The 12,997-nt window shown below is 44.8% G+C and overlaps 1 protein-coding gene across 2 annotated transcripts in view; it reads right to left on the minus strand.

Moving 5' to 3' along the window:
* Positions 1-12,997, minus strand: part of RASD2 (RASD family member 2) — a 100,279-nt gene that overhangs the window by 41,990 nt on the left and 45,292 nt on the right. The window contains exon 2 of one of the 2 annotated variants that reach the window (XM_075938012.1): positions 5,724-5,837. The exons of the other annotated variant lie outside the window; for it this stretch is intronic. The gene's annotated coding sequence lies outside the window, so the exon portion shown is untranslated. The remainder of the gene's footprint in view (positions 1-5,723; positions 5,838-12,997) is intronic. 2 annotated transcript variants of the gene reach the window in all.

Consider the following 12,997-nt stretch of genomic DNA (forward strand, 5'->3'; position numbering starts at 1 on the left):
ATGGACCAGGCATAGAAATATGGACCTCTGTCGCCCGATAACATGGGGGAAGCAGGGGAAGGGATACAAGAGGAAGGCAATCAGTTGTGATGCTGTATGAAGGTAAAGAAACCAAGGCAGGCATACTAGCAGGCCAGGGAGGCAAGCATGAAATACGGTGTTGAGCTTCAGACTTGCCACTTTTATAAAGAGCTGCATGCACCACCATGGATACCTCTGAGAAACCTGAGTTGCAGGCCCCTGACATGAACATGGTGAGGATGAGGATAATGACGACAGGGGACATGCAACCAGTGAGTCTAGCTATGCCTCTGAGTGCTTTATTTATGACTGCTGCCACTGTACTGTTGAGAGGTTCCACCTCCACAATTGCAGAATGCCCATCCAGTTAGAGAGGAGAAAGAAGAGGATTTGGGATGACGTGTTCAGCAAGATTGTGCAAGCTGGGATGTGGTGCATTAGACCATGTTGCATCAGGGGTTTCATGGCCAGGGGAGTCAACATCCTGCATGGGCCCCTGGGCAAGGTGAGGGGGGCAGCTCTGGTCTCCCAGAAGGGGTGAGGCTTCAGGAAGAAGGGCTGGGACTGATGGCAAGCAGCCCTCCACGCCACCTGAACCATGGCATGCTTCCCTAGTCCTCAGAGTTGCATGGAGCAAGCAGCCCAGAGTTCTGAAGCATTCTGCGTGGCCCTCCAGCAGCAACTTTAAGAGCCCAAGGCTCCAATTGCCACTGCTGCTGAAAGTCCCAGGCCCCTTTGAATCTCCAGGCCCTGGGGCAACTGCCTGTTGGTGGGCCTGTGCATGCCTACCCCACTTCCCCACACTGGGAGACATTAAGGAAAACCACAGCTTCACATACACTGAACTGAAACAAAAGACAGGACTACGCAGCACTTTAAAGACTAACAAGATGGTTTATTAGGGGATGAGCTTTCGTGGGCCAGACCCACTTCCTCAGATCAAATTGTGGAAGAAAATTGGCACAACCATATATACCAAAGGGATACAATCAAAAAAAGTGAACACATAAAATAGACAAATCAGATTTTAGAACAGAGGGGGGATGAGACGGGGAGGTTAATGTCTATGAGATGATGATATTAGGGGTGATAATTGGGGAAGCTATCTTTGTAATGGGTAAGATAATTAGCATCTTTGTTAAGGCCCATTCATAAAGTGTCAAATTTAAGCATGACTGACAGTTCAGAGGCTTCTCTTTGAAGTCTTGTGTTAAAATCTCTTTGAAGCAGGATGCAGGTAATCAATGATCATTTGTTCTGGTTGAAATGGCAAGAAACTGTTTTTTCTTTGTGAAACTGATGTCTGTTTTGTGGGCATTGATTCTTTGGCAAAGTGTCTGAAGAAGTTTGTCCAATATACATAGCAGACAGATGTTATCAAAGGATACATAGCAGACGGACACTGTTATCAAAGGATAACTGCAGGAAACTCCCAGGATTAACATATCAAGGATTGCAGCATGACTCTGCAAAACCCATAGACACAAATGGGATCTCACAAGTATAAGATGGAGTGTTCTTGCCATGACACTCTGGGTTCTGTCCTGTAAGCCAAGCCTTAGAGGAGCCTTGAATCACGATCGATAAACCCCAACTTCGTCACTCATGCTCAGTCTTACTTGGCCAATAAAACTGACTTGAGCCACAATAGACTGGTAACTGTAAATTGTCTACAAGATGTGTGTGTGTGTATAAATGCATATGTTACTTTTCATACTGTATTTTTTAATAAATGCTGTGTATTGTCTTTCCCCCTGAAAATGATCCTGTGTGTTATTACAAGCATAACACAGTTAGTGCTCATTTCTCAGCCCCAGAAGTGGAGCTCCCCCATCTACATCTGCTTTGGGAACACACAAACACTATAGTTTTCACTATGTCCCACAGTAATCTGTCCTGCACAAAATAGTCATGGTCACCGCTGATTCAGTTCTTGCAGCTCTGCAAATACTGGAGGATTGTGCATGCTCATGAGAGTAGTGCAGAACTGTGCAGGCTCCATTCTTCTGTCAGAGGTGATTGACAGCAAGAAGGGCTGCGTGTGTTTGTGGGATATTTTAGAAAGGCACAAATATTATATGATATAGATGTGATGTGAGGTGATGGAGAATGATTTGTGCTGGGAAGCTGACGTCTTGCTCCCAATCATCCTTACGTGACTCAGGCATTGCAAAAACTTTGCAAAAGACAGTGTGCTGGATGGTGGAAAGTAGCAAACTGGGATACCTACCCATATTTCACTGTGCTCTGCATTGGCACAAGCACTCCTTGTATCCACGTGCTGCACAATACGAAGAGCTTAGCACATGTGTGCAAAAGTGATATACTAATTGTGGCAGCTTTATGCTGATGTAACTTTAGTGAGCTAAAGTTTGACGACATGCCTTACATTGATAAGAGTAAATTTGGGATAACTGCTATATAATCTGCATAATCCAACTCTCCTCCCTGGCCTCCTACACTCAGGAATACAACCCTCTGGCTATGTCTACACTGGCACGTTCTCCCGCAAAAACTCTTTAGAGCAAGAGTTCTTCTGCAAAAACTCTTCCAGAAGAGAGTGTCTACACTGGCATGTGCTTTTGCGCAAGAGCATCCATGCCAGTGTAGACGCTCTCTTGCTCATGAAAGCTCTGATGGCCATTTTAACCATAGGGCTTTCTTGCGCAAGAAATTCATGTTGCCTGTCTACACTGGCCTCTTACGAAAGAACAGTTGCACAAAAGGGCTTCTTCCTGAGCGGGAGCATCAGAGTTCTGGCGCAAGAAGCCCTGATTTAATACATTAGAACGTCAGTTTACTTGCGCAAGAACATGCGGCCAGTGTAGACAGGCAGCAAGTTTTTGCGCAAGAGCGGCCACTTTTGCGCAAGATCGCGCCAGCATATAGACAGCCTCAGTGTTAATGTCAATATAATTTTATTTTATCATTTTGTGACTAGTCACCACTGTGATTCCTTTCCTGATCTGCTGGGCTCTTCCTCTTAATATGTGTTTTTAGACTGTGAGCTTCTTGGGACAGAGACTATTTTTCAATCCAAGACATCGTGGGCAGCACCCAAAATGGAACTAACAATAGATATCTAAACCAAAGATAGCACCAATGGGAATTCCTGAACAATTGCCTATTGTTGACACAGCCTGACAGCAAGAATTTGACATTTGGAAGGCCAAAAAGTAGAAATCAAATCTGTAGATCCTGTCTAGTTTAAAGGTGAAACCAAATTAAGTGTACCTGGCCTCTGATACACTTACCTGAGATGAAGTGAACACATTTCAGTATGTTTACATAGCTTTCTCTTGACACAAATATGGATACAATTCTTCCCTCATTTACAAGGTATGAGTCCCCACTGAAATTAACAGGTGTTGCTCCGTGCAAGTGAGGGCAGAATCAAGAACCCTCTCTTGCTTTTGTCTTACTCTGAGGCTACGTCTACAGTTGCAGCTTCTTGTGCAAGAACTCTTCCAGAAGAGAGCGTCTACACTGGCATATGCTTTTGCGCAAGAGCATCCATGCCAGTGTAGACGCTTTCTTGCTCACAAAAGTTCTGATGGCAATTTTAACCATAGGGCTTCCTTGCACAAGAAATTCATGTTTGCCTGTCTACACTGGCCTCTTCTGGAAGAGCTCTTGTGCAAAAGGACTTCTTCCTGAGTGGGAGCGTCAGAGTTCTGGCGCAAGAAGCCCTGATTTTATACATTAGAACGTCAGTTTACTTGTGCAAGAACCTGCGGCCAGTGTAGACAGACAGCAAGTTTTTGCGCAAGAGTGACCTCTTTTGCACGAGATCGCACCAGTGTAGAAACAGCCTGAGACTTTTATAGCTACTGTCCTAGGCACGGGTAGAGCTCAGACCATTCACAGGTGAGCCTAATTTGCCTCACCATTACAGCTCAATTCGTCTTAACAGAACCTCCTGTCCCCAAGTAAATCAAAATGTTCTTTCAGGCCTCTTTCACTCATAAATGGTTTCTCTAGAAGAGGATTGAAACACAGCACTTCCACATGGTTAAAAACCACATGTTAACCAGAGTGTATGGGCATGCATGGGAGATAGAGTCAACCATACTACAGATATGGTAAAAACTTGGAGTACAGAAGGGATCTTGGATTACCCTGAAATGTTGTTTTCCACATGCACTAGTACACACATTTCTAATGTAAATAAATGTGACTGCTGTTCCTGCTTATACACTTGGATCAAGACTCTGATCTCTCTGGAAAACTTAGAACTGGGATTTGGTTGTTATCAAATGAAAATAAATATAGGGGTTTGATGGATGGAACAGCTCTGTCCAGTGTAGGTTTAGTTTGTCTGTTGAGGAAGGATGAAAAAAACCTATAATCAACTAAACAGCACAGTACATTTACTTCTTTGGATTTTGTAGGATTTCACATGGGGATCAGTGGTGAAGGGATGGGTGGAGTGGGGAAGTCATGATTTTAGAGCAGCTTGACGTTGCAGTCAGTACTTCTCGGAGTTTTATCACAGAGCCAGCCAATAGGGACTGGCTTCTCAGCTTTGGAAAAAATACAATTAGCAACAGTTTATCCTGTGTGTGCTACTGTATGAAAGTCAAAACAAGAGGTTATTTTCAAAGCAGCAGCTGAGCCAGCATCAGGGGTAGGCTAAACAGGTGGCCAACTACAACACTTGATTTTTAGAAGTGGGGTTAGCCCTGCCCCTCTGACACCAGCTTACAGAATTTGGGGATGATGGACTGTCCTTTTAAGGTGGCCCATCTCACCACCATTTGGATCAGCAGCAGGAGTAGATGGAACAATTTGTGAGGGAGACATGGGTCTACCCTGTTAAGGATGCTCCCCTGACCTCAACCAATAGCTAGTAGTGGTTTAATCCACCCGAGTGTCTAGTCTTAGCCTTCGGTAGCAGAATTCTCCCCCACTTCCATTCATTATTCCCAGGGATGGGATCAACCGCTCTTCCCATTTGGGAACAGGCAAGTTTCCATATTCCATGTTGTTCATAAAATGTGGCTTGATAAAAGCTGTTGTCTGCGTCCATACAGCTCCTAAAATCTAACTGAAGTACAGAAGTGGAATATCCATCCAATTCCTCTACACCATGGAGAATCCTCCCGGTGGGGAGATAACAGGAATTCCCAGGCATTCCCACTCTGTAGAATACTTAGGAAATCCATGTGACATTCATATTAGCTACTGTTGATGGCTACTTAGTACATTGGAGAACAATTTGACTAACTGGCATCTTTGCAGACCTATTCACACTCCCAGCAGATTGAAATCGACTTTGAAAGTAACTTCAGAATAACAACCAGGGGTGAAAGGAACTTAAATTTCTTACAGGTGCTGTCCTGTCACAGCCCAGGTCTCTGCCAGCTCTTTAAATAGCTCCCTGATAGCTTTTGCTGCAGCTTAGCCAATTCTCTCAATCCCATCTTATTGCCCCTAATCACTGGACTGTTCTGTGATGCTGCCTGGGGGAGATAAGGACAGGGCTGTGAGGACTTTGCTACCACTTGTGCTTAATGCAAAGAACCTGCGTCTCTGAGGGCTGTGAATTTGCTCCCAAACACCACTAGTCCCTTGCAACACAAGCACTCCCCTCTAGGCTTCTGACGGCCCTGCTCTCTCCAGCTTATCAATAGGCACACTCCATTTACTGGTCCTTCTGGCATCTCCTTGGAGTGTCTAGCCCCAGTCTGTGGGATACTCACAGAATTCTCAGATCTTCTGTTCCCAGAGGGATGGTGTAACTCAGCTTACTGCTTTTGCGGAACACAGCTCCACATAATCCCCAGCACTTAGATTTGATTGTAGAAAAAGCTCATCTAAATTCATTTAACAAAGAGCAGAGATTCAAATGATAGCAAGCAGAAATATTGGAAACAAAGGGTAACTTACAACAGGCCTAATCCCAACTGACAAGACATTGTCCTATCATACAGAATGAAAGCTCATGTAAAATGCTTTTGGCATATTACAGTCAGGATTGGCTATGATCTTCCATTCACGAAGCAAGCCCAGTGTTCACTTGCTTCCTAGATGAAAGAGAAGCACAGAGTCTCTGTACCTACAGTTATACTTTCAAACATCATTATCTCCACTTGCACACGGGATAACACCTCTCTTCTTGCGGGTTTTGCTAGGCCACATCTTCCTCTACTGAGAGCTCTGTCTCTGATTTACTTAAGGCAAATCACTCAGTTACCATTTGTGTTTCACTGTCAACCAGTCTGAGGCAGATTCAGAAGCAAATTAGCTCACCAAAGTAAAATCACATGACAATTTTCCTGCATCTCTATTTTCTGCAGTAGTATAAATATGCATGGGGAATTTTAGGTGATGGGAAACTGATTGTCATGAAGAGCCTGCACCTGCCTCACTGAAACCCCCACTAGGATTTAACAACTGACTTCACTGAGCCAGGATCAAGCCCAAACCCCTACTAAATGAAATAAAACAGCATTAACAGAGGAGAATACCAAACCTACCTACAAAAAGCAATCAAGGTTGAGTAGCACTTTCAGCTGTATGTTTTAACTCCTTTACATTGAAGGGAATATACTGGAAATTCTTTACAAAGAACAAACCCAACCTACATATCTGTTCCAACATTGTTCAGGTCCTCACACCATCTGTGCTGCCATTGAGTTGAAAGGGAGTTAATGAGAGGAAGTTATTTCAGTCATCTGCAGTGCTTTTATGGCTTGCTTAGGTCCCAGAACAAAACGTATTTTGCCTTTGGGCTGAAACCTGAGGTTTGTAGGAAACAGGGCTGCAACCCCAATGTTTTCCTCTAATGGGCTATATCTATGAACCTTGATCCTCCAAGACCTGGTGTGGTACACAGCTAGGAGTATAAGCACAGGTTATGGATGGATAGAAATACACTCAGGTGCTGGGTTTAGTCAGCCTTCCTGAACAGAAACAAGTCTCCCTTGCACACATGCTCTTTACACTCACGAACATTGAGGCTACGTCTACACTGTGGAGCTATTTCAGGATACCAGAAGTATCTTGAAATAGCTATTCTGCGTCTATTGAAGCAGCCCATTATTTCAAGATAGATTTTGAAATAATGGGCAGCTTATTCTGACGTCCTGGCAACCCTCATTCCACAAGGGCTAAGGGGAATTTCGGAACAGCGAGTTATTTTGAAATGTGGCGCTCTGTCTTTCCCCATGAATTGGAGAAGAATTTGCCTGCCTTTTTGGGTACATGGGGGAACTGGCGAAAAAAAACTGGAGGACTAGCAGCACTGGCATGATTTAGCCTGTGTTTTCACTGCAAAGTGGGTGGGTTACGAATCTGAGTGAAAACAGTATTAAGCTTTAGTTTGTATCCCTAGCTGTCCTTAGTTTAAAAGTACTACCACACTCAAGTGAGAGGGTTTTAGATGAGGATGAGAGGCAGGGTTAGGGGCAAAGCCTGAGTAAAATCCTGGGTAAACTCTGTGGTGAAGACATACCTTAAAGCACGGGTGGGCAATCATTTTTTGCCAGGGTCCACTTCGGAAATTTTTGAAGTGGCTCTGGGCCACACAGAAAGGGACAGGACATCAAATGGAAGGGGCAGGGCCAAGGTACTTCTGGGTTCCCCACTGTTCCCCACAATGACTGGTCTGGGGGTGAGGGAGTGCCTTTGCCCCCCCTTCACATTCTCCCTTGGTGCCCATGCCCCTGGCATGGGAGGAGACTTCCTGAGCTCCCCTGCCCCTAGGCCAAATAGAGCCTGGGGGTGGGGGAGCATGCGAAGCCTCCTCCGCTCTGCCCCTGCCTTGCGAGCAGCGAACTACACTTCAAAGTGCCATGTGCTCCTGGCAGGATGGCAGGAGGCTTCATGTGCTCCCCCACCCCCAGGCCCTAATTGGCCTGGAGGCAGGGGAACAGCAGGGCCTCCACGGGCTGGATCCACCTACTTGGTGGACCGGATTTGGCCCGCGGAGGCCCTTTTGCCTACCCCGCCTTAAATTATGATCCACGGTATACAAATGATGCATTAAACACCACACTTCCGTATTTGGCTTTGCTTCTGTTGCAAGGCAAGAATTAACTGTTGCTTTCAGTCATTAAGGGTTGGATTCCCTCACACTACCTTGGCCATATATGTGTTACACTCTGTCTCTGTTTATGTTATTATGTCTTGTTGCCTGGGTACCGGGTTCCAAGACAAGAAATGTAAAAATTGTAGAGGTTCTGAATGTAGTCTTTTTGAGGCATCAGCTCTTTGCTGTATTTTGGGGAGCTATTTCTGCAAAAAAAAAAAAAATGAACCCATATCTTCCTCTCTGCCCTTGTTTCTGCAAAAAATGATCCCAGATCTTCCTCTCCATCCTTGTTCAATAAACCAAAGATCTGTACAATGTGGATTCTAAATTGATTTTCAAGTGCAGCAGCTGCTTTATAGTGTAGCATTTAATTTTCTTTGATCCTGCAGCTAAGTAAGCTAGAAAGAATTGTATTTTTGTCTTCATGTTCTTAGAGATCTGATCTGATTTGCTAGAACAGTGTAAAGTGGCATTCATGTAAATGAGAATCAGGTCCATTAATGTTTATCAAGCATATTAAGATCCTGTGGAAATGCATTCTGTTTATCTCTCTCCATTATTACTATTGGAGGCTAAAGAATGGCAGGTCTGGCTTTAGACCATTCTGGCTGGCTCAATGCTGCTCCTTCTTGGCCATCCCTTGGTGCACCCTGGTTGGTACTACTGTGTTTTCTGCATCTTTCATCTGAGAGTAATGTAGGAGCATAAGTCTGTTTACTTTTCCAGCTAGAGAAATTTCTGAATCAGCCCAAAATCTTAGCATGGTGCTTTACCTTCTTCCATCTCATGTGTCTCACTGTCCGTAATAGCCTCCTCAGTGTCACAGCCAGGGAGGCCCCCTTTTTGCTCGTTATTTTGTGCATTCACCATCTCTAATAGTCTCCTTGATCAGCCACTGTCATGGAGCATGGAAGCAAGTCTCACCCACCTTTCTTATAGTTACACTATGTATTTTAGCAAAATGGCATGCCTCCCGCAATGCATTTCCTCCATCCTTGGTGCTACCCACTGAAAATACAGCCAGCTCCAAAGCTACACAGAAATGCAACAGAATAACCTTTGAAATGAATCCTTGTGAAAGCATGAAATCTGGGGCCTGATCAATCTTTAGGTCCAGATCTACAAAAGTAGGTAGGTGCTGGACTTAAAATCAATGGCAGTTAGGGACCTCAATACAGTTGAGGATCTGGCCTTAGTCGCTACTTCTGATCCAGCCCTGGTTGCTAGTTACGGGAAGTAGCTACAGGCCCATGACTTTCTGGTGAGCTATGGGAATGGAGAGAGGGAGTGAATCTTGATCCTAATGTTAATGAATAGGTGGCCACATCAAAAGTCACTGTAGCATTTGGCACCCTTGTCAGTATGCTCAGCAGAGAGCCCAAGGAGTAAATGGACTGTAAAGAGTGAATTCCTTTTTCACAACATTATGTGTGTTTTTTCCAAGGCAGGTTGAACCTGGAGTAGCAGCTGCTGCCTCAAACGTCACTCTTGGGTGCACAAATAGAGGGTTTCTTTCTTTGGAGATGTCAGTCGGGTACCTTTCATAAATACCGGTGTCACATGAAACATTAAAATGAGAAACAACCTTTTATGAAGTCCTTATCATAGGGCACTAACAGCAGTTTGGGATGGGAATATAGATTTGTCTCCCTGTTAAAGCATTTATAGATGGAATAGAATAACTTTCAAAAGGTTAAGATTTATTAAGATTCTTGTTTCCTGTTTAAACAAACAATCTGCGAAATGTCTCGCTGTGTACAACTTCTGGCATTCTGTTTTAATGTTTCTCTTTTTTTATCAACTTCCGCTCAGAGCATTAATAAAAATTACTGGTGTTTTTTTTAGTGCAATGCTGATTCATGAGAGAAAGGGAGTCATTAGTTTAACATTTCCTCTGCTGCTTAGAGCAGCTATTGAATTTAGTGATTCAGATGGGAAAATAGAAGACATTTGGGTATCTGGAAACTTCCCGAACTACAGATCAGACATAAAACCAAGATCCTAATCCTAGCCACTTATGGTCATTGAAGATCCAACAGCACTTTCTGAAAGAGGAGTGGCCTAGACTTCTGGTATCCTGGCCAAATTCCAATCTGGCTAATTATAATCTTTTTTACGTATTTTTTTCCTGTGGTTTGAGATGTGGTATTCTCCTTCACTTTCTGTCCTAACCCACTATATAACATTGTCTCATGCTGTTAAATGGATGCCACATTTCATCCCAGATATGGATCCCCATTTTCAATGGGTGAAGTAATTCCTGCTGCATATATAGGCCTGATCTAAAGCCCATTAAAGTCAAAGGCAAAATTTGTCATTGATTTTGGAATATGGATTTTATGGATTCTAATACTATTTGCAAGCCTTTTGGGATAAAACACCCGATGGAGAAGCTGGACCTTATTGCTGCTTTTTAGAAAAGCATGTTATTTTTTAGGATAGGGATTTCCTGTTGGCTTTTTCTAAAATGGAAGATGTGCCTCAAGTTACTCTAAGCTAGAGCTGTTGGGAAGGTACAGCCTTGGCCGGCATGGTTTCGGACCTTGGATTGGTCACTTTATCTTGTATTTACTTGGTGTGCACCGGTCCACAGGCAACTGACTTTTGATATGAGACTCAGATGCTCAAAAGGAAATGAAATTCTACTTCAAACAAACAACCATAACTGCTCCGTTTCTGATTGGGGGAAAGGTGTCATGAGGCACAAGGGCTTGTGCCTTTTAGGGTCTGTTTCAGAAGTCAGGCTATAGGAAACTGTCAGAGATCATCACTCCAAATAAGGCTGTTCTTGAACACTGGGCTTCCTAAAGGAAACTATTACCCCAGTACAAGAGAAAAAAAAAAGAATACACGTTGGATTATCTGGCAGGAGTAGAAAAGATGCCACTGTCAATGCCACCATGCCCTCCAGCCGCCTCCTTCCCCCACTCCATGATGTGCCATTTCAGGATTTGGATGACAAAGTTATACCAGATCCCCTCCAGAACAAACTGTACCCTGACACAATCAGACTAGTGATCATCTGATTACAGGACTCAATTTGGAAGGGTTTTTTTTTTGGTTGAGATGATGATTATTGCTTAGTATTTGTATTGCTATGGCACCTAGAGGCACTGAGCTCAGCACCCCATTGAAATAGGCACTGAGCAAACACTGAGAGACAGTCACTGTTCCAAAGAGCTTACAATCTGAATAGACAATATGTACAGAGGATGACAGGAGCAACAGAGGTCAAAAGGCTTGTAACAGTTCTAGGGCTTGTCTTCACCCCACCTGCAGCAATCGATCCACTGGTGGTTGATTTATCGTGTCTGCTTAGACACAATAAATCGATCTATGAGAGCTCACCCGTCAACTACAGTACTCGGTCAAGGTGAGAAGATTAGCTGGAGTTGATGGGAGAGCAGCCCCTCTGCCAATCTCACTGTGCAAAAGACACCGCGATCAATACATCAGCTTCAGCTGTGCTATTTGTGTAGCTAAAAGTGTAAAGGTTAGATTGACAGGTGGGTTTAGTGTAGACGATGCCTTAATCTAGTGCCCCGGCTGATTATGCTGCTCTAGTGGGTTGGAGCGGCCACCCACTGACCCCGAGGGGGAGGAGCCTTGGTGGCCCTAGGAACTCACCTAGGCAGAAGCCAGGAGGCGGGGCCAGGGATATAAAAGGCCTGCCCGAAAGGCCAGTCAGGCCCCAGCCAGCAAGGAAGCCTCCCCAGCACAACCAAGTAGGGAACTAGACCCTGAGGAAGCTGACGACTGGCCTGGACCTGCCAGGCCCACTGCTGGAGGACTGCCTGGAGAGTTTGTTAATCTGCCTGGAGGACTCCAAACTACGCTGTCCAGAGGACCTGCCCTGGATCCTGGTACAACCCGAGGTGGGAGATGGAAACAGCCCAGGAACAGCTGACTTCGGTCTAGCAGAAGGTCAGCGGGTTGCGATATGGACCCCCGCTGACCCAGTAGCAGCAGTGTCAGTGTGTTTCGGCACGGATCCCTGCTGACCCAGCAGCCATCTACTCTGCTGCTGTTAGGGCCCTTGGCTAGGATTCAGTGGAGCAGGTGGGCCTGAGTCCCCCCTGCCATCTGAGCAAGGGGACCTGGCTGGAGCTGTTGGAAACGGGCCTTGAGCTACTTATAAACTGCTTTACTGCTAGTCCTGCCCTGAACTAGGTCTTGGGCTTACAAACTGTTTCCCTGCAGCCCCGCCCTGGGCTCAGACTTATAACTGCTTCCTGGTACTAACTGTTTAGTTGCCTATTACCCCTCTTTGACGTAGGGTTGGGCCTGGGGACGGTTCTTGGGATATATTGTCAGACTCCCATACTGCCAGAAGCACATGGCGCTTTACTATAGATGGGGTGCTGTGTAGTGGGTCAGTGGCCACCCACTGACCCCGACAAGGAGGAGCCCCCCATTTTGCACCCCACAGGGCTACAGCTGCCTCCTCAGTTTGCATCCTTGAAGGCTCTACAAGTGATTCCCTTCCCTGTTTGTCCCAGTTCCATCTCAGCAAGATTTTTATCTGTGTGTAACAAGCAAATCACATGGTTAATAACCTGCATTGCTTTCAATTTACAAAAGTCTTCAAAGACTCAGTGAGGAAATGGAGAGTTAATGGAGTGTGGAGAAAGTTCAAGACTATGCACAGACACCTTTTTTTAAAAAAGAAATTGCTTCGGAGGTTTTCTAAAGAAGCATTTTCAGGGATAGAAGCTAGGAGAAATGCTAGTCATGGCTTTCATTAGAAAATGCTTTTGGATTTCAAAAGTGGAAATGTTTGCCAAACAAAATTGATTTGCTTCTTGCTTCATGTGCCCAGAATCTACCAGTCAGTTTGTGGGCTTTGCGGGGCCTAGATACTCAGGAAGGCACAGGAGGGGCCATCAACCTTACTATTATTATGTACACCACTGATGTTGATATTGGTTATCCAAGTATGCT

The sequence above is a fragment of the Pelodiscus sinensis genome, chromosome 1 (genome assembly GCF_049634645.1).
Source record: "Pelodiscus sinensis isolate JC-2024 chromosome 1, ASM4963464v1, whole genome shotgun sequence".
In the NCBI taxonomy this organism is placed as follows: Eukaryota; Metazoa; Chordata; order Testudines; family Trionychidae; genus Pelodiscus; species Pelodiscus sinensis.